This window comes from Pleurodeles waltl, chromosome 4_1, assembly GCF_031143425.1.
Source record: "Pleurodeles waltl isolate 20211129_DDA chromosome 4_1, aPleWal1.hap1.20221129, whole genome shotgun sequence".
Classification (NCBI taxonomy): Eukaryota; Metazoa; Chordata; class Amphibia; order Caudata; family Salamandridae; genus Pleurodeles; species Pleurodeles waltl.
This window is the reverse complement of record NC_090442.1, coordinates 674,271,477-674,290,476: the sequence shown is the minus strand read 5'-3', so window position 1 is coordinate 674,290,476 and position 19,000 is coordinate 674,271,477. Positions and strand designations below refer to the sequence as shown.

The window sequence follows — 19,000 nt, the reverse complement described above, 5'->3', positions numbered from 1 at the left end:
GGGATCACAGACTACATTAAATTCATCGAGTTATAACTCTCCTACCAGATACAGCTGTAAATTGAGTGCCGACTGAAAGCTGGCCCATGGGGAGGAAGTTACAGACCTTCACGCTCTGTAGAGAAGAAGAGGAGGGTGTTTAAAGAGTGCTTCAAATGTGTAATTCCAAAAAGAAACTTTGTTTTTGATAATAGGTGAAATATAAGAAGTTGGAAACATTCTCACCAGTTCTAACACAGAGTTGTGCAACCAGATAAAAAACGAAATGCCGTAATGGGAAGGAGCTTACGTCCATAGAAGTAAGATTTTTTTTTTTACTTCGTACGTTCAGAAGGTGTAGGGTTTTTAAAGCTTAATATTTCCTACAAAGGCACTTTTTAAGACTCTATATAGAAGCTAATGCATCGTATAAACAAAGTTAAAATATAGAAATATTTAAATGAAGAACTAAGGGTAAGTAAGTCTTGAGGTTTAACTCAACGAGCAGGAAAATAATGCCAGATGGATCAACTGGAAGCAAGATAAAGTTGCAGGGAGGACTGGACTATGGATAGGGTTTACTTTGTGAAAACACAGTCACATGAAGGCAAGTACACTGCAGAGCTCTTTCTGGAGATATATTTCACTTGTAAGGTAGTAAAGCCATTTTTAAAATGAAATGTCCTTGTAATGCGTTTAGCAGTAGTCTGTTTAGTGCTGCTATGCTCTGCTCTAAATCTCAGCTTTGCAGAACAAGCATTGGCAACGCCAGTAGGTTTCGCCTCTGCAAAATCTGTTGGCTTTGTCAATGTTTTTTGCGGGTTGTGGAGCAGCTGAGCTGCTGTGCAACTTGTCGTCTTATCACATTTCAGGGTCTACAACGCTAAAGCAAAACGTTTAAAATAAATAAATGGGATTCAAAGCACAGCCATGAGGAAAAAGAAGTTCTCTTGCAGTCAAAGTTATCAGCAAAAGTGTAATTATTCATGTAACAGGGTCGATGGCCAAGGCGGTAACAACACCGCCCTAAGGAGGGACTACCAATGAAAACAAAGGAATTTTGAAAGGCAAGCCCACGAACAAGTGAGTGTGATGGGCATGAGGAGGGTGTGGTGAGAAGCCCAGATACATGCCAACACGTCGGAAAAGCAGCGCTGGCGCACTTCTATGCTCAACCTAAAAAGGACAGTTCCACAAGACAACCCTGCACCTCTCCTAGGGGTGGTGACTCACCCAGGAGAGCAGTGCAGAGTCTCCTGTGCAGGAGAGGGCTGAGGAATGTTCGCATTTCATAGCCTTTTTAATCTTGGGGCAGGAGCATGCATCCAACTGCTGGGAGCAACAAAAAAAAAAGACTGCTTTACAGGTTCTTAGCTTTACTGGACGTAAATAATGCACCTAGAAAGAGCGGCAAGACTTGTGTCTTAAACTGAGTACGCTACACAAACAACTTAAGGGCACAGTTTTTTTTAATTAACAAACAATTTAATATATACACCCTGTCCAACTTCCACTACACTGCCTCCAATGACCTCAGTCTTAAAAAACAAATTATTTTTTATTAACCCTTTTGAACCTGTTCAGGTGATGCTGTAACTGCTGCCTGATAAATACCAAGACACCCCCCAGGGCCGGTTGCCTATCTCCAGAGGAGCCCACCCTCAGGAGACAGCAGTTTGCTGTTGCTTGGCGGGAGCTTTGACAGCTCCCACCAAACGACAGCAAACGGTAAGTCCACTTCCAGCAGGCGGGAGCAGGATAACTGCTCCCGCTCGCTGTGGACAGGCTTTTCATCTGTTTTCAAGAAAAAGATGAAAGGATTGCATTTTCAAATGCTCCCTGCTTGTGGGAGTAATGCCGGTTCCCGCTGGAGGCGGGGGAGCCGGCTGGGTCCACGGGGCCCTGGAGGCTCCCCGGCTGTCCCCGATAGAGAAGTAACACTGCTGCTGAGATCAAAGATTGTCATTGTCACTTTTAACCACTACAACAAAGCACCACATTATACATATACTAAGAGGAAGTACCCTTGTTTGAAAGAGATCCAACCCTTTGTAATCACATCCTCTTATCTAGATGAGGATTCGTGTTATTGCAGACTTCTAAAGACACTCAAGGAACAATAACATTGTCAAAATTACAGACACAGAAGGTCACTGAAGACATTACGTCGGGGACCTTTATGCAGCTGTAGCATGGAATATGCACTATACATTTACCCAACGATGTAGAACTTACTAGTTAGTCAGTAGAACGTACTACAGTTGGGTAGACATTTTGTGCAAAACTCTGGCCTCTCTTTGGAAAAATAAGCAGGTCAGGATGCATTCTGGCACTAATGCTCATTTCAAAGAAGTTAAACGTCAACACACTCCCTAGGGTGCAATGGGAGGTTGGCACATACCTGGCCAGCGCCAACCCCCTACCACGCACAGTCAAAGGCTGTGCGTGCTGTGGGCTAGATGCGTATGGGAGGCTGGCCACAGGGCATGGCCTCAATCCATGCAGCACACTGCCGAAGCACAGGGTTAGATGGCTATGGAGGATTGGCAGGAGGGCCTGGCCAACTCCCCGCCACGCATGCCCAAAGGTAGTGCCTGGCACAGTTAGATGCCTATGGAGAGTTGGCTGAAGGGCCTAGCTGCAGGCCAGGCTCTAGGGCCCATCCGTCGCTGTGTTAAAAAAACATAGAAATTCACTGAAGAAAACAAAGGATACAGTGACTTTTTAGTTATGTTCAGCATTTACACGCACAAGACCATAGACATTTTGCTGTTACAGTTAGAGTTATTTAAAGTAACTATAACTTGTGCCCTCACCACCCACAGCTAATTACCCCAAATATTACATTTTTCATGACATCTTCTATGGCATCATTGAATGCAACATTTGCAATAAAATTATTGTTGAGAAAACTGTGTATGGCAGGGCACAAGTTCTAGTTAGACCTATTTCAAGTAAATATAACATCTGAATTTCTATGGTTTTGTATGTGCAAACTCAGAACCTAACTATAACGTCCCTGTAACCTTTGTTTTTTTCTGTGGAAAAAAATAAAAACATATATATATATATATATATATATATATATGCATTTCCAGGGCTCCGCCAAATGCTGCTGCTCCACTAGCATGGGGGGGGGGTGCAACACGTGAGGATGGACTCTTGATATATGCCAACAACTTTCCAAAAACAGGTTGAGCACTCACAGAGAATTGCTGCATTCAAAGTAGTTTATTTGCCATCAAACAGTGTAAACACAATGAAAACGTTTAGAGAAACGCGTTTCTGCGCTCTGCTTTTCTCAATGTCAAAGCAGCCACCATTCTCCTGACGTATAAATACAGAAGTTAATTACATTGATGCAAACAAAATTAATTCATCAACAGAGTAGATGCACTCACCAGTTTAACCCTCAATGAAACACAAACACCACAGCGGCCACTTGGCCTATGCAAATTGTATACTACCGTTCCATATACAATTGTACAATAATCAGTCATTTACCAATCAAGATCCAACATAATTAGTTAACTGGCTGTCATATACGGAATTCATAATGCATTACTGTTTATGTGAGAGTCCTTTGACATAATCAACCAAAAAAAATTTGATATTTAAAAAAATATACATCCCCTGCCATTGTGACTGGTGGCAAGCTAACTGCCATTTCCAGAGTGCACTAGCTCCGGCAGATGAAACATACATGACACTGCATTCATCTCAATCGTACACATCATCCATTCAGATATCCAAGTAAGTTCAACTGTGAGGAATGGCATCCTTAAAGGGATAAAAAAATATATATATATATATATATATATATATATATATACACACACACACACACACATATGCATATACACACGCGCGCACACACACACAGACATCTTCAAGATACAAAGATATGGAGTTAAGAATAGTCAATCTATACTTATCAAGCTACATATACTTTCATGATATTCTATAAGTCAATATTTTGGTTATGATATTTTGGCATGATGATGCTTTGTCACCGACATCTATCTGGGTGGTCACTATTATGAATCGTGCAAGCTGTAGTCGCTATTGTGAGTGTATCTGATGTGGTCACTATTTACACAATGGTCAAAGCTGTTAGTAGCCTAGGACTATATTCAATGATCAAAATTTGTTCTCATTATACAAAAATGTTGGAAAGTCCAGTTCTAGTCTATGCCGAAGTATGGCCACCAAAGAGCCTATCCTCCATCCCGGAATATCCACATTTTGACCATTGAGGTATAGGCCTGGCAAGCACAAGTAGTGAAATCTTGGCAATCAAACACTCCAGAAGAAGGTTACTTATGATGCAAATAGATTAACACTCCCATCTATTCTTCGACTATTCGAACACAAAATCTGGAAATGTCTGGATCTACGGGGCTAGAAATGATGGAAATAATATATATGTTTTTCTCTTCCATGAATGATATAGGAATAGGTACAGCCATTGACCCATTTCTCATAGATTTAATAATTTGCTGGAAACTTCAATTACTTTAGGAAACATTGTGATAGACTGTTATACAATTAAATGTCCAGACAGCAAACATACAATTACTTCTACAAATCCGGAGCTAATACTTCCAAAACAAGCATTAGTAATGCTAACAGGTCTGGTGTACGACTGAAAGAGAGTGATCGGTCACTAATGAGTTTAGGCATGTAATATTTCATCCATACACATTCTTCATCATTCTTGCACCCTTGCATCCTATAAGAGACCCACAGACATAGGTTTGCACTCACCAACTCCCCCATCCACAGAGAAACTAAACAATATATCCAAGATAAAGTAAAATAATAAAAACAGACAAAAGGAAAACAAGCTGCATTTATGTAGCTGAGATATGCCTGCAATAAAAATCAAAGTAAGAATTAGACATAGGAGCAGATCGAAGTCTTGGCATGGTATTTTGCATGGTGTAAGAGCAATGTATTAATTACAGAACCTTAAAAGAACTATTGGCTTTTGCATGTGCTTTTCACAATAATTAAGTCAGCCCTAATGCCTTTGTTGTAGTTTTCCATTAACCCTATTTGCCTATGGCATTTGTCACTACTTGTTGTGATGAAATAATTAGGTCTATGACTTTTATCATCAGCAAGCGACCATAAACAACTCAAGCCTACCAAGTAGATCATGTGCTTTTCCACAAGGCAACTATCAATCTAAAGCTTGTTAATACAAACTTATAGCTGTCAAAACAATATAAAACACTTCCTAGGGGGACTAACAAAGATTGTCACAATTTATCAGAGATGGTAACCAACTTCAAATTCCTTACCTACTACGTCAATCTGCTGGCTTTCACATAACAAAATGATCTTATAGAAGCTTAAACAGGTTTAAATTACAATCTATCCATAAAGGCCTATTGGGTGTAACAAATGCTTTTCATAATAATAAATCAGAACTACTGTCTATGACCTAACGTTTAAACAGATCAGACCAGTGGCATTTAACATAGCTTCTACAGTGTGTCAATCTGTTCTATAATCTACCACTGTCTTATCACTATAACTAACTCAGGCCTAAAGTATTTGCAAAGGCTTTGCAACAACTCAACAATCAGTCAAATTCATAAAATAATTTACACAATCACAGCTGTGTAAACAATATACAATGTTAACAAAGATTATGACAAATTAAAAATTCTACCCCAAGGTTTGTTAAGGAAGTAACCAACAGTAAAATCCTTTGATATTCCATGTGATGAAATACCTGTCCAAAGGCTTTAAAGCAGTGAAATATCAATTTACATTTAAAGCTCTACCCTCCTTAACATATACTTGTCACAATAAATATATCAGATCCACTCCCTTTGTCAAAATATTTCATATTAAACAGATCAGCTTTAAGGAACGACTTGTCACCAAATCAGGCATATTTTACTGAGCATAAGGTTTCCCACAAAGAATAAGGTGCAAGACAAGCCCTCTTTTTCAGTGGAAGCACGGAGCTCCAACCCAATCAAAAGCTTGTAGAGGAAGATAAACACGTGGGAGGAGCCCAAGCCCCTCACTCAGTACTGCTTACTAAAACACTTTCACTGTTGACCACATAAGGTAAAACGACAGCTGTGTCTAAATATATCCTTCCCCGCTTTTTCTCTTTTTTAACCCATTCCCAGGCAGGCTGTAAATGCAGTTATGTGCAGTTCATGACATGTCCACATATTTGTGTGTAATAACGTCAGGGATAGGGTTACTATCAAGGATAAGGATTACTGTTTTGTTTTTTGACACTTTCCAGAAGCACCACTGTCTCTGAAATGCACTGAGACTTTCTTAGGAGCAAAGTGAGAAGGAAAGGTGTTTCCAAAGCATTACAGGGTGAAACATTTTTACCCAGGGGATGGTGTTCATTTTAACTACTTCTAACACCCAACTAGCTGTGATGTCTACCTCCTACACATTGAAGTTGAGAAGTCAAAGGGAAAAAAGACACCTCCAAAAAGCATTTCTTAAGTGTGAAAAAAATATGCCCAACACATACAAATCTGTACTGAGGTGCACCACTGGGTGCATTCAACTAGTCTCTTTTCCTAAATGAGAAAACAGTTGACATATGAAGTGTTATATCTAAAAACAGTAAGTGTATGACCCTCGGTTGTCTTTAATAGAACATTCAAGGTGCTTCATAGAAAGCAGGTGTACTTAGAACATTATTAGAAATGTTTTAGTTTTAATACACTTCAATGGAAAATATGACTTATTTGACCAAAGAAAAGTTACTACGCTGGCCAACTCCACCGAAGAGCAAAAAATAAATACGAAAGTAAATTAAAAAGGGGAGAAGGACTAACAGAGAAGAACTCCAGACCCGGCCACTAGGTGGTGAAATAATGCACAGCATGTGAATCCAGAAGACTCATGCTGCAAAAACAGTTGAAACATACATGGATGTCAAATAAAGGATAAAGAATGGAAAGGCAAAAGACACACTGGCAAGGTAATGTCCTGCCCATGTTCCAATAACAAAGCAATATTGTAGTCAGTACTTTTTCTTGTTTTCAGTCTTCAAGTTGACCTGAAATATACTAATCCCTAGACGTTTTAAGGCAGTTTTCAGTTTTTTTTTGTTTGTTTTTTTGTTATAACATTATTGCATGTGGAGAAAGAGAAACTTTTCCTTTCAGAGTCAAACTGGCATCATTTTGTTAAAGGAAAATAAAATCAATCTTCTGGGAAAACTACTACAATAAATCGTGAGAAGAAACCTACAGCCAAATTAGCAATCAGTCCCACTTTATCGTGCCATAACCAAATTCCTTCATTAGTTTTGTGTAACAGGACAAAACTATGTACAAGCTACACTGTTTAGACATTCTTTCAGTACACTTAGGCTGTATGCTATAATGAAGAAAGATTTTCCCTACTCAGGCCACACTGCATGTAAATGATGTACTCGAAGTGTTTTTCATTGTTCATTAGATGGCAGACAGTGCAGTTGTCTGATATGCGAAAGACATATTGAAGAGTTTAAGAAATTTGACCTGGATATGCATTCCGCCTGTTCTTTGCGATTGGCTTTGTGTAACTCACATTTTCTTGCTTTCCATTTGCAGGCTTGGGCTCTCGAAACTTACTTTATCCGTCTTGATGCCAAAACCTTATTTACCAGTATTCTTCCGAGAGCTCCCCTTCTGTAAATAGGCCTGTAACTCTTGTTATCTCGTCACATTTGCTGTGCATTCAAAGACCAAGGTCAAACGTTAGAAGCTTTCTTCCAAGGGTGCTTGCTTACTTTTCTTTCTCCGACTTCAAAGTGAGAGGATTTATGTGACAATCATGGTGGATTACTTGGAGTGTGAAAGTTTTCTTCTAGCACATAACATCTTTTTCTTATCCCGTCACATTTGCTGTGCATTCAAAGCCCGAGGTCAAATGCCAGTCGCTGTCTTCTGAGGGCACTTATTTACTTTTCTTTCTCTGACTTCAAAGGGAGAGGATTTATGTGACAATCTTGCTGGGTACTCTGGGTACGAAAGAGTTGTTTTTTCCTAGCACACAACAACATTTAAATGAACTGTGTAAGTGTTTCAGAATTATGAACACACAATTGAAGTACTTTTTTTGTTATTTCTGAAGTGTGCTGGAAACAAATACTTTAATATGATCAAAACAAATCAAACTAGGTGATTCATTTTCCACACATTTCTGCCTGTACACTTTATAGTTGTATTAGTAAAACTGTATGCGTGTGCAAATGTAATGGTAATTTCAAATGAAAATGTGTTGTCTGTACACCCTGAATAATAATCTACTTTACATCACACAACTCTGCACCACTTTATGCCACTGCAGTCTGCACCACTCCGTTCTACGCCACTGTATTCTATGTCACTTCACGCTATGCCTCTCTACTCTGGATCTGAGACACTAGTGCTTTACTAGTTATCTGTAGACATTAAGTAGAAACCATATCCTTGGACCTACTTCACCTACATCCATCTGACATTCATTCAAGACAAACAAACACAATATACTGTAAGCACGGGGTCTGGAGAGTTTTTTTACATCGTTTGCTATGATTTATATATCTCTCGCATTCGCAGCCCTGTTCATTTCCTGCCAGGGAGCCTCGAGTTGAGGCCTCAACTTGACTTCAGTGGGTAAGTTCACATTACATGATAATTGTGATATTTCACAATGGCAGGATCACAAGTGCTGCTTTTTGCCCTGCAGTTGCAGTGCTCACAGGAGGCATTAAACGCCACTCACTTCACACATTACGTGTGTTTCACCAACGCTTTTCATTCACTTTTGGAAGCTATGATTTACTGTTTCAGCATACTTATTTGATCAAACTCCTGTCTGATTCAGAACATTTAAATCAACACATTGTAGCAATCTGCACTTGGAAATGGTGAATAGTCAAAGCTAGTGAATTTGCTACAAAGTGTAAGAGTACATTTGTATAAGTAGATTTACACATGTGTACATTTACCTTTGTGACTAGGTCCCTCAGTCTGAATGGGGGTGTCAAGTTAGACTAACTCTTCCCCCAAACTCTGATCATCATAACTCTATTTGCATGTGAAATGTTATTGTTTGATCTCTAGAATGGCTAATGGCACGAAATCAACCAGGTGAGCAATTTCATTTTTACTTTCACACAGTACTACATTTAACCTTGACCAGCATCTTGGGTTTCTCTACTGTGATGCAATTATATGCATAAAAAGGTAAGTTCTTGACCACATTTGCATTCATCTATTTAATGGGTGGCGGATAGCAGAGGAGCGGGTGGAGTGGAGAAAGTTAACACTGCTGAGTGACAGGAGCAGCAGGTGGATGAGCAACAAAGGAGCAGGGAGTGTTTAAAAATTAAACAAGCATTGGCAAAGCAAATAGGTCTCACCTATAGAAGAGCTTTTGGCTTTGGCAATGTGTTTTTGCCATGTTGTACACCAGTGTGACTGTTGTTCAGTATGGCTAAAAGTGAGTGGAGTGTCACAGAGTACTGGGGAGCTGAGCAGAGGGGAGAAGAGTTCAGTGGCAAATAGTGTTGTAGAGTGCAGTGTTAGAGTGGAGCGGAATGGACTGGGGTGCAATATTGTAGTGTGGGTTGCAGTGGCTTGAGGTAGTGGGATGGATTGGATAGGAGCAGAGTAGGGTGGTTTGGATTAGGGTAAAGCGGGGTGGATTGACAGGAGAAGGATGAATTGGATTGGGTGGACTGGATGCAGTGGATTGGAGTGGGGTGGACTTAAATGTGGTGAGTGGATTGGATTGGGGTGGACTGGAGTGCGGTAGATTAGATTGGGGAGGGTGTATTGAATTGGAGTGACAGGACTGGAGGGGGTTGGGGGGTGGACTGGAGGGGGTGGGGTGGAGATGGTGGGGTGGGGTGGACTGGAGGGGGTGGGTGGGGTGGACTGGAGGGAGTGGGGGTGGGGTAGACTGGAGGGGGTGGGGGCGGGTTAGACTGGAGGGGGTGAGGATGTGGGGTTGGTGTGGTGGACTGGAGGGGGTGGAGTGGACTGGAGGGGGTGGGTGGGGTGGACTGGGTGGGGTGGACTGGAGGGGGTGAGGGGGCGGGTGGGTTGGACTGGAGGGGGTGGGTGGGGTGGACTGGGTGGGGTGGGTGGGGTGGACTGGAGGGGGTGGGGTGGACTGGAGGGAGGGGGTGGGGTGGACTGGAGGGGGTGGGTGGGGTGGACTGGAGGGGGTGGGTGGGGTGGACTGGAGGGGGTGGCGTGGATTGAGATGGAGTGGTGGGACTGGTTTGGGGTGAGGGTGAATGGATTTTAGTGGGGCAGATTGGAATGGGGGAGACTGTTTTGGATTGGAGTGTGGCAGGTTTGAGTGGCTGGGTTGGGAGTATTGGAGTGAGGTAGATTGAATTGGGGTGAGTGATTTGGGATTGGAGTGCGGTTGACTGAAACCCAATAAATGTGAATATTTCACTGTTTTACAGGCAACAGGTCTTGGAAAACAGACAGCTGAAGCTGTCTATTGGGAAGACCTAAAAATGATGGGTCCAAGAAGGAGGAAAGCAACTCGGGTTGCTTTTGGTTTCAATAACGGAGGACATAGCCTCGTAGTTCAGGATGGGATGTCCATAATGGAACAGTAGCAAGGTTGATTTGTTTAAGCTCATTTGAGACTGAAGAGGCAAACCAAGCAAACAAATCAGGGGACACTGGAATGTGGCCCTGGGTAGCTGCCAGCGGCTATGATTTGTTTAAGTATTCCAACCACCACTTTTCCTATTTTACTTCGTCTGAGTGAGAGCTCTACTTATAAGAAAAACTGAGAGAAATTGTTCATGTGATGCCAATAGTCTGAAGTTGAAATTTAAATCTTAAAAAATGCAAACATGGGTATCTGTTGTAATACAAAAGAAGAATTTGAAAAATTAAACGTTACTAAGATTAATCATCAATCAAAGGTCACCAACTTGTTATAGTGGAAACGATGCACCATTAGCTTTTGCACAAAGTTCTTCATGATAACTCTAACAAAGAAACAAAGACTTTGCAGGGTGCATATGGTGCTGCTATTACCAAATCTTAGACCTGAAAATCTGTTGAAGAAGCAAGCCTTAAAGGCTATAAGAGGAATCCTCTTGGAACATCAGGCTCTGGTGACAACTAAATAGCCAGCAAAACTAAGAGTGGTTCGGTTTCTATCCTGGAAACGATAATGTGACATTCTCTGAAAATAGTCACAGGTAGTGCCTAGTTCTCTTGGTATTCAAGTATTTTTCACAATAGAATGGCAGACCTGCCAACTCAATAAAACTTTAACCTGTGTGAAGTGGGACGTGGTCCACATGAAAAGAGCCGGTCCTCTAGAAGAGCACTGCTTCTGTCAGGGGCACATCTGCCTCCTCCACGATTTCCCCGTACTACAAAAAGCAAAAAAAAAAAAAAAAAAAACGCTTGATGAGGCTGCTGCCACCGATGTCCTGGGGTGCTTACACACTCCTTAATTGCCATTGGCTGCTAAGGGCCTCTAAAAATAGCCATATTCTGCAGTGGTTTTCAGCTAGTTTCTGTCCCAGCTTGTGATATCGGCTCCTCACTGGGTGATCATGTGAGGAGAGCCCATACCGTGTGACACACGGTGCCGTTGTGTGCGTTGGAAGGCCGCTGGGCATTTGTCTGGTGGACTGAAGCGCTTGGAGGCTGGTTTTGAAGGCTAGGACCGATTCTGGTGCCTTTTTCACTATCTCGAGTACCACCAGGCTAATTGCAGCACACAGAGGAGGCTTCAAGAGACAAAGAATGACAGGGAAGAGTGAAGGAAGAGAGAAAATGTCCAGAGAGAGCGAGGAGAGAGGGAAAGAGAGTGAAATGTATGGATGGAAAATAGTGCGAGGAGACGAGGCTGGATTGAGCATTTTGTCCAGGTCTGCTTTTGTTTCCCCAGCCCAGTCCTGTCCATGTCTCTCCTTTTCTTCTTCCTACCACATTAAGGGGGTTATTCTAACTTTGGAGGAGGTGTTAATCCGTCCCAAAAGTGACGGAAAAGTGACGGATTTACCACCAGCCGTATTACGAGTCCATTATATCCTATGGAACTCGTAATACGGCTGGTGGTATATCCCTCACTTTACCGTCACTTTTGGGACGGATTAACACTCCTCCAAAGTTAGAATAACCCCCTAAATTCCTTCTTAGGGAAACAAACATTAATTATATTTGCTGAAAGAAATATATTCAAACCTGTATTGTTGTGGGTTAGAACAGGGCAGTGCAGACAGTCTGTTAATGTACGCGGTGTACAGGACTAATTCATATTATTTAGCTGTGCACTGATCACATTGCAATGCCTAATGGACAGGTTTTAATAAGCACTGGGAAAGCTAAAATGTCGGTCTTGCGGTTTCAGTTATAAATCCAAGCTATTGGATTGCCGAGCAGGGAAGCTGCGAGGTGGGTGAACCTTATCCGCAGCATAGCGACTCAACATGGTTGCCAGGGAAGCCAAAGGGTAGTTCCTAAAACCATTAGAGGAACATAACTTTGGCAGGCTAACAATTTATTTGTTTTGCCAAAAAAATTAACCAATGTGTCTTGCAGGGAAAAAAAATAATAAAAAAGGATTGCTTTTTGTATACAATGCATGTATGAGATAAAGAACTGACTGGGAAAACACCCAGGTATCAGGAAATAAAACTGAAAGAAATAACCGGCAAAATCAGGGGTCGAAGAGGCAGGCTGGAGAAATCTAAAAAAAATATAGATTGTAAAAAAGCAATAGGAACACCCACTGTAAGCCCCTGGAGGCAACAAGCATAGTTTGGACGCGGTCAGCGCTCCTTCTGGTCTCCTTTTACGTATCAACAGTTTGAATGACCGTAATGAGGAAGTAGGATTCACAATTCCTTGATTTGTTTTGGCTAGTCTATTCAAATCAGTTATTTTGAGTATCCTTCCCCCAAAGGAAGTCCAGTCCTATATTCGCACAAGGAAGTTTAATCTCTTCCTACTGGGTGGGGTTGGCCTTTTTTGTAGGCATCATGTAACTTCTTTGGAACCAGCACACAGAGCAAGAAAGGATGCACCTTTACAGCAATGAGGCAGATCAACACTGAGTATTCCAATGGGACACCCACGGAGGCCTGAAACATGGGGAAGAAGAACAAGTTACTTACCTTTGGTAACAAGGTATCTGGTAGAGACTCTATCTAGCTGCAGATTCCTTACCTTAGAATTCCCTGGTGTCAGCTTCGAATCCAGAATTTTTTCTGCAGAGCAGTACCCTCCTGATTGGAGGACCGATGCTCATTTTCAGAAGCTCTGGATGCCAAACTCTCCGTGCCCAATCCGGAGCTACTAGGATTACTTGGGCCCGGTCGTTCTTGATTTTCTTGAAAACTGTGGGCAGAAGTGGTATAGGCGGAAAGGGGTACAGGAGGCCTGAACTCCACTTGCGACGAAAAGTGTCGCCTAGCGATAGCCCCCTTGGATACTCCAACGAACAAAACTGTTGACATTGCGTGTTCTCTACGGAGGCGAACAGATCTAACCAAGGCTCTCCCCACTGCTGAAAGAGTCCTTGCGCCACCTCCGGATGGAGACACCATTCGTGATCCTCTAAGTATTTTCAGCTGAGCTCGTCCGCCCTGGCGTTCAGAGAACCTGCCAGGTTTCGAACCACCAGGGTCATGCCCTGCTGTTCCAGCCATGTCCAGAGACGTAAAGCATCTTAAATGGTCCACGACCCCATTCCGCCCTGCTTGTTGCAGTACCACATTGCGGTAGTGTTGTCCGTGAACACCTGCACCACCTTCCCTTTCACAACAGGAAGAAATGCTTTTAATGCTAGTCGGATCACCCGAAGCTCCAGCAAGTTGATGTGGAGCCCAGATTCCGCAGGAGACCAGTGACCTCTGATCTTCACCTCTCCCAGATGGCCGCCCCATCCCAGAAGTGACGCATCTGTCACTACTGTGAGATCTGGTTGGGGAAGGGAGAGGAGTCTGCCTTTGACCCAATCGCAGTTCACTAACCACCATTGCAGATCCTTTGCAGTCCCCTCCTAAATCTGAACCACGTCGGTAAGATTTCCCTGATGCTGTGCCCATTGGAACTTCAGGTCCCACTGCAGAGCCCTCATGCTCCATCTGGCATGCTTGACCAATAGGATGCAGGAAGCCATGACTCCCAACAGCCTCAGAGTCTGTCTCACCGAAATCCAGGATAGAGGCCGAAACATCAGTATCATAACCTGAATATCCTGGACCCGCTGTTTGGTAGGATAAGCCTGATACTGCACTGTGTCCAGAAGAGCTCCGATGAAAGTGAGCTTCTGAGAGGGAGTCAGGTGTGACTTCTGCACACTTATAGTAAACCCCAGCGAATGCAGGAGGTCCGCCGTCGTCTGGAGGTGGGTGACGAGAGCCTGGGGCTTAGAAGCCTTCAGCAGCCAGTCATCTAGATAGGGGAAGACTGAAATCCCTGACCTGCGCAGATAAGCTGCCACCACCGCCATCACCTTTGTGAACACCAGAGGGGCACTGGTGAGACCGAAAGGAAACATGGTAAACTGAAAGTGCTCGTGGCCCATCTTGAACCGCAGGTAACACCTGTGGGCTGGCAGGATGGGAATGTGGAAATACGCATCCTGCAAATCAAACGCTACCATCCAGTTTCCATGGTCCAGGGCAGACAAAACCTGAGCAAGAGTGAGCATCTTGAATTTCTCCTTCTTGAGGAAGAGATTGACGTCCCATAAATCCAAGATAGGGTGAAGGCCTTTGTTCTTTTTGGGAATCAGAAAGTAGCGGGAATAATAACCACTGCCTACTTCTGATATTGGGACTTTTTCTATGGCTCCCTTGGCCAAGAGAGCCATAACTTCCTCTCGGAGCAAAACCAGATGGTCCTCCATCAGCCATTACTTTGTCGGAGGGATAGAAGGAGGGAAAGACTGGAAGGGAAGGGAGTAACCCTTCCGTATGATCTGCAGGACCCACTTGTCGTTGTGATAGAAAGCCAGTGATGGAGATGAAAATGAATCCTCCCTCCAAATGGACGGATGTGACCCTGCAGAACTACACTAGGAGGGTTTGGGTGCAGTGGAGGGGGCTGTGTGGTGGCCGACCTCTGGCTAGACCCTCTGGGTCTGATGGTACCACGACCACCTCCTCTTATGGGATGTTGTGAAGCCTGAGGACCGTGGCTAAACTGTGACTGGCGTGGTACCACGCCCCTTCTGAAGCCTCGAAAGGGGCGAAAGACAGACTGCTGTTGGGCTGGTGCTGAAAGACCCAAGGATCTGGCAGTAGCTCGAGAATCCTTGAACCTCTCAAGCGCGGAGTCTGTCTTTTCGCCAAAAAGGCGAGAGCCATAAAAGGGCATGTCCAGCAAGCTGGACTGGACATCCCCTGAGAAACCAGTTGAACGTAGCCAGGTGTGGCGACGTAGGGCCACTGACGTCTGATGAAATTGCTCTGCAATTGTAAACTTGGCTGCATTTCTCCCATCCTTGACAGCCTGGGTGAGAGTGTCCTGTACGCCCTCCAGGACATGGGGCAGTACCTGTGCCACCATATCCCATAAAGTATGGGAATAACGGCCCAATAGGCAAGAGGTGTTTATGGACCTCAATGCCAGGCTGGTGGAAGAAAAAAATCTTCTTCCCAAGCTGGTCCAGCCTCTTTGATTCCCTACCCGGGGGAGCGGAAGGGAAGGCACCATGGGAAGTAGAGGCTTGGACAACCAAGCTCTCAGGAGTGGGGTGTTGAGTCAGGAAAGTAGGGTCGCTCGGAGCGGGTCTATGGCGGCGGCCGACCGTCCTATTCACAGGAGCCCCTGTGCTGGGTTTGGACCCTGTACCCAATAGGATGTCTGTTAGAACCTCATTGAAGGGCAACATCGGCTCTGATGTTGTCACCCCCAGTTGAATCACTTCTGTCAGGATATTCGTCCTGACTGGCACCGTAGGCAAATCTAGGTCCAAGACTTCAGCTGCCCTACGCACCACCATAGCAAATGAAGCACCCTCCTCCGTAGCCACATTAGGAGGAGAGAGCATACCAGTATCTGGAGACGTGTCCAGTCCACTGGCCTCCCCTGGATCCTCATACCAGTCCTGTTGCAAACCACATTCTAAAGGGTCCTCAGACCCCTCCCATTCCTCTCCTGCATCTGGCTGATCTAAATAATGCTCAGACAATGATCTGGGCCGAATTGGCTCAGTCGAAGTCGACGTCGTATGACGTCGCTCCGGATCATCCGGAATAAGGATGGGGCTACCACGGGTGGGTGCCGTTGGCAGAATCGTCGGAACCAGCGCCGAAGGAGGTCGACGGTGAGCGACTGGTGCTGGTCCGGATCCGGTATCGTATCCTGGGGTCCCCAACTGTGCCGAGGCTGAAGCCACCGGTGTCGAATCTGAAGGGGCCCCTGCTGACCCCGTGGGGCCCAAAGACCCTTTCACGGGTACAGCCCGCTCAAAAACGAGATGCATGGCCTCGTAAAATTCTTTTATCTGAGTGGGGGTCGATCCAGTCCCCGGAAAGGGGGGGAAGACGCGGAGTCGGCCCTGGCGACGGCTCCGCAGAACCGCGCTCGGAACATCGACGTTCCACAGACGCCTCGTCGGCCGACGGGCGTGGCAAAGACGAAACCTGCTTTGACTTCTTCTTCTTCTTGTGCCTCTTACCTTCAGATGACCTCAAATGCGAGGAAGAGGACTTGGGGCTCCGGGAGCGGTGCCGAAACCTCCTCCTACTGCGGGACCCTGACCTTCGCGGAGTCGTGCCGACCGAGGACAAATGTCGGGCCGCAAGATGCTTGAGGGATCTCTCCCTCAAAGCCTTCGGAGCCATGGCCAGACAGTCAGAGCCCGAGGTGGAGTCGTGGTCCTTCTCCAGGCATCAAAGACAAACACAGTGCAGGTCCGTCACCGACATCGTGCGATGACACACACTACACGGCTTGAACCCTGTCTTTCTCGAAGACATGACTTCAAACAGTCCAAAAAGCCTCGACAAACCGTCGAAGGGTAGCTCTTTCCAGAACTGCGCTTTAACCGGCGCAGAAGGAAAAGAACTGACGTACATGCGCCGAGACAGCGTCTATATAGACAACGTTACGTCATAGACGGCTCCAATGACGCTGACGACACACGCAGAGCTGGTCGACGCACGCGGATCCGAACGACGGCGCGTGCAGGGTACTGCTCAGCAAAAAAAACTGATTCAAAGCTGACGCCAGGGAATTCTAAGGTAAGGAAGCTGCAGCTGGAAGTCTCTATCAGATCATAAGGCATATCACTGGAAGGAACAATACACCAGATTAAGACATTCCTCTACCAATGGGGACCGGACACCTGTGCTTCGCTCTCTGCCTTCAGCACAGGCATAAGAGATTGACCAAAATTGCACTCCATGTATAATTTAAACAAGTAAGTAAACAGCTCTTATGTCAAACTAGACATAAAATAAAAAAAATTGCACTTTACCACTTTAAACACATATCTCTGAAATATGCTTCACGACATTTGTTGAGTGGTGTACTAACAGCAACGTGCCGGATTTAAACAAACAGCAGCAACTCAACACTCTCTCTGCATTCATTTTCTTATATCAAGTAACGCCATTGGGTGGTGTCAAAATACAAAAACCTAAACAATGCCCAAACGCTACTGCTCACTTTACTGACGGCACATTACCCACAAGCAATAATTCATACAGTCTGGTCAAGCCCTTCACAGGGACCGTTGGACACAGCTATCTTCACCTGGACCTCTGAAGACAGGGCGGTACCTTGAACATGTAGGGGACAAAAACTACCACCATTCTCATCACCACAGGTTGGAGAATGGAAGCAATCTTAAGACTACACACATACACACAAAAATATAGACAATAACAAATACCCCTATTTGACTGTTTATAACCTTTCAAGAGTTCATGGTTTCTTTTTAGTTTACTATTGCGCAGCAGAGCTATGTACAACAAACGTGCATGCAATATAATAAACAATATTAAAACACCAGAAAACATCACACGAACGTTACAAGAAATCCCTAAAAAAAAAACAGCATCAGGACACTATTGCACCAAATATAGTACCGTTCAAAATAATCAATTTCACAAAAAAAGGAAAATGCTAATAAGGATAAACTTAGATTATAGAAATGGGAATACTACTGAATTAAACTTAAAATGCATAAGGAAAATGTTTAGTACGTTATTTCATTTGAAAAATCCACGGAGCTTCTCAAAGGTATAAACGCAGTAATGGTGTTCTTGTAGAGTTTGCTTTCAGACCAAATGTAAAGTATGCAATGCAACCCAGCTGCACACTTTAAAAAAGATATAACCCACCAGAAAGTGCCAAAAGAAACATTTTTGGTTTTTAGTGTTAAAGGATATTCCATTTAATATGTACACTCAAAGAATGAGTTTCTGGCTAAATGTATAATTAATTAGCAACATTTATTTTCAAATTTCAAAACGTATAGCTAGGCATTGTCTCTAAGTTTTTGATAAACAATTTCACCTTACTTAATAGTCAGTTCTCAATTTTTCAGATGTTTTGGGTGGAAGTCAGCTGGGTACACTCCTCGTTGCAATAACAGTAGAGTCATGGGCACTAGAGCAGGTGAAAATGGGCGCTCTGGCTGCACTATGAATTATGAAACACAGCAATAATTAGGGCACAGTGGGACTCTCATGTCTTTGGACCTCGGCACCACTGCACCAGCTGCATCTAAGGACTCATGAATGCGATACAGTCAGAATTTCAGTTGAGTGATACAGCCATCAGGCAGAATTTATAACAGCACTTCCATAATTATTACTGATTAACTGAAATCTGAAAGTTGCATAGAAAGCATACAACAATTAGTCAGTTATTAGAAGAATAGTCTGCCTGAATTGTAATGACTTGTTCAGTGACTCTCTAGCCTGCGATTTAAGTTGTACTGAAAGGTCAGCTTCGTACTCTCCTGGTACAAACCACACTTGTGACAAAAAACGTACAAGAAGAAATGTTGGGAATAGATGGGTACTGAAGCCACAAATACACTTTCA

At 43.9% G+C, this 19,000-nt stretch overlaps 1 protein-coding gene across 1 annotated transcript in view; it reads right to left on the bottom strand.

Moving 5' to 3' along the window:
* Positions 1–19,000, bottom strand: part of USP6NL (USP6 N-terminal like) — a 751,219-nt gene that overhangs the window by 476,234 nt on the left and 255,985 nt on the right. The gene's annotated exons all lie outside the window — the stretch shown is intronic.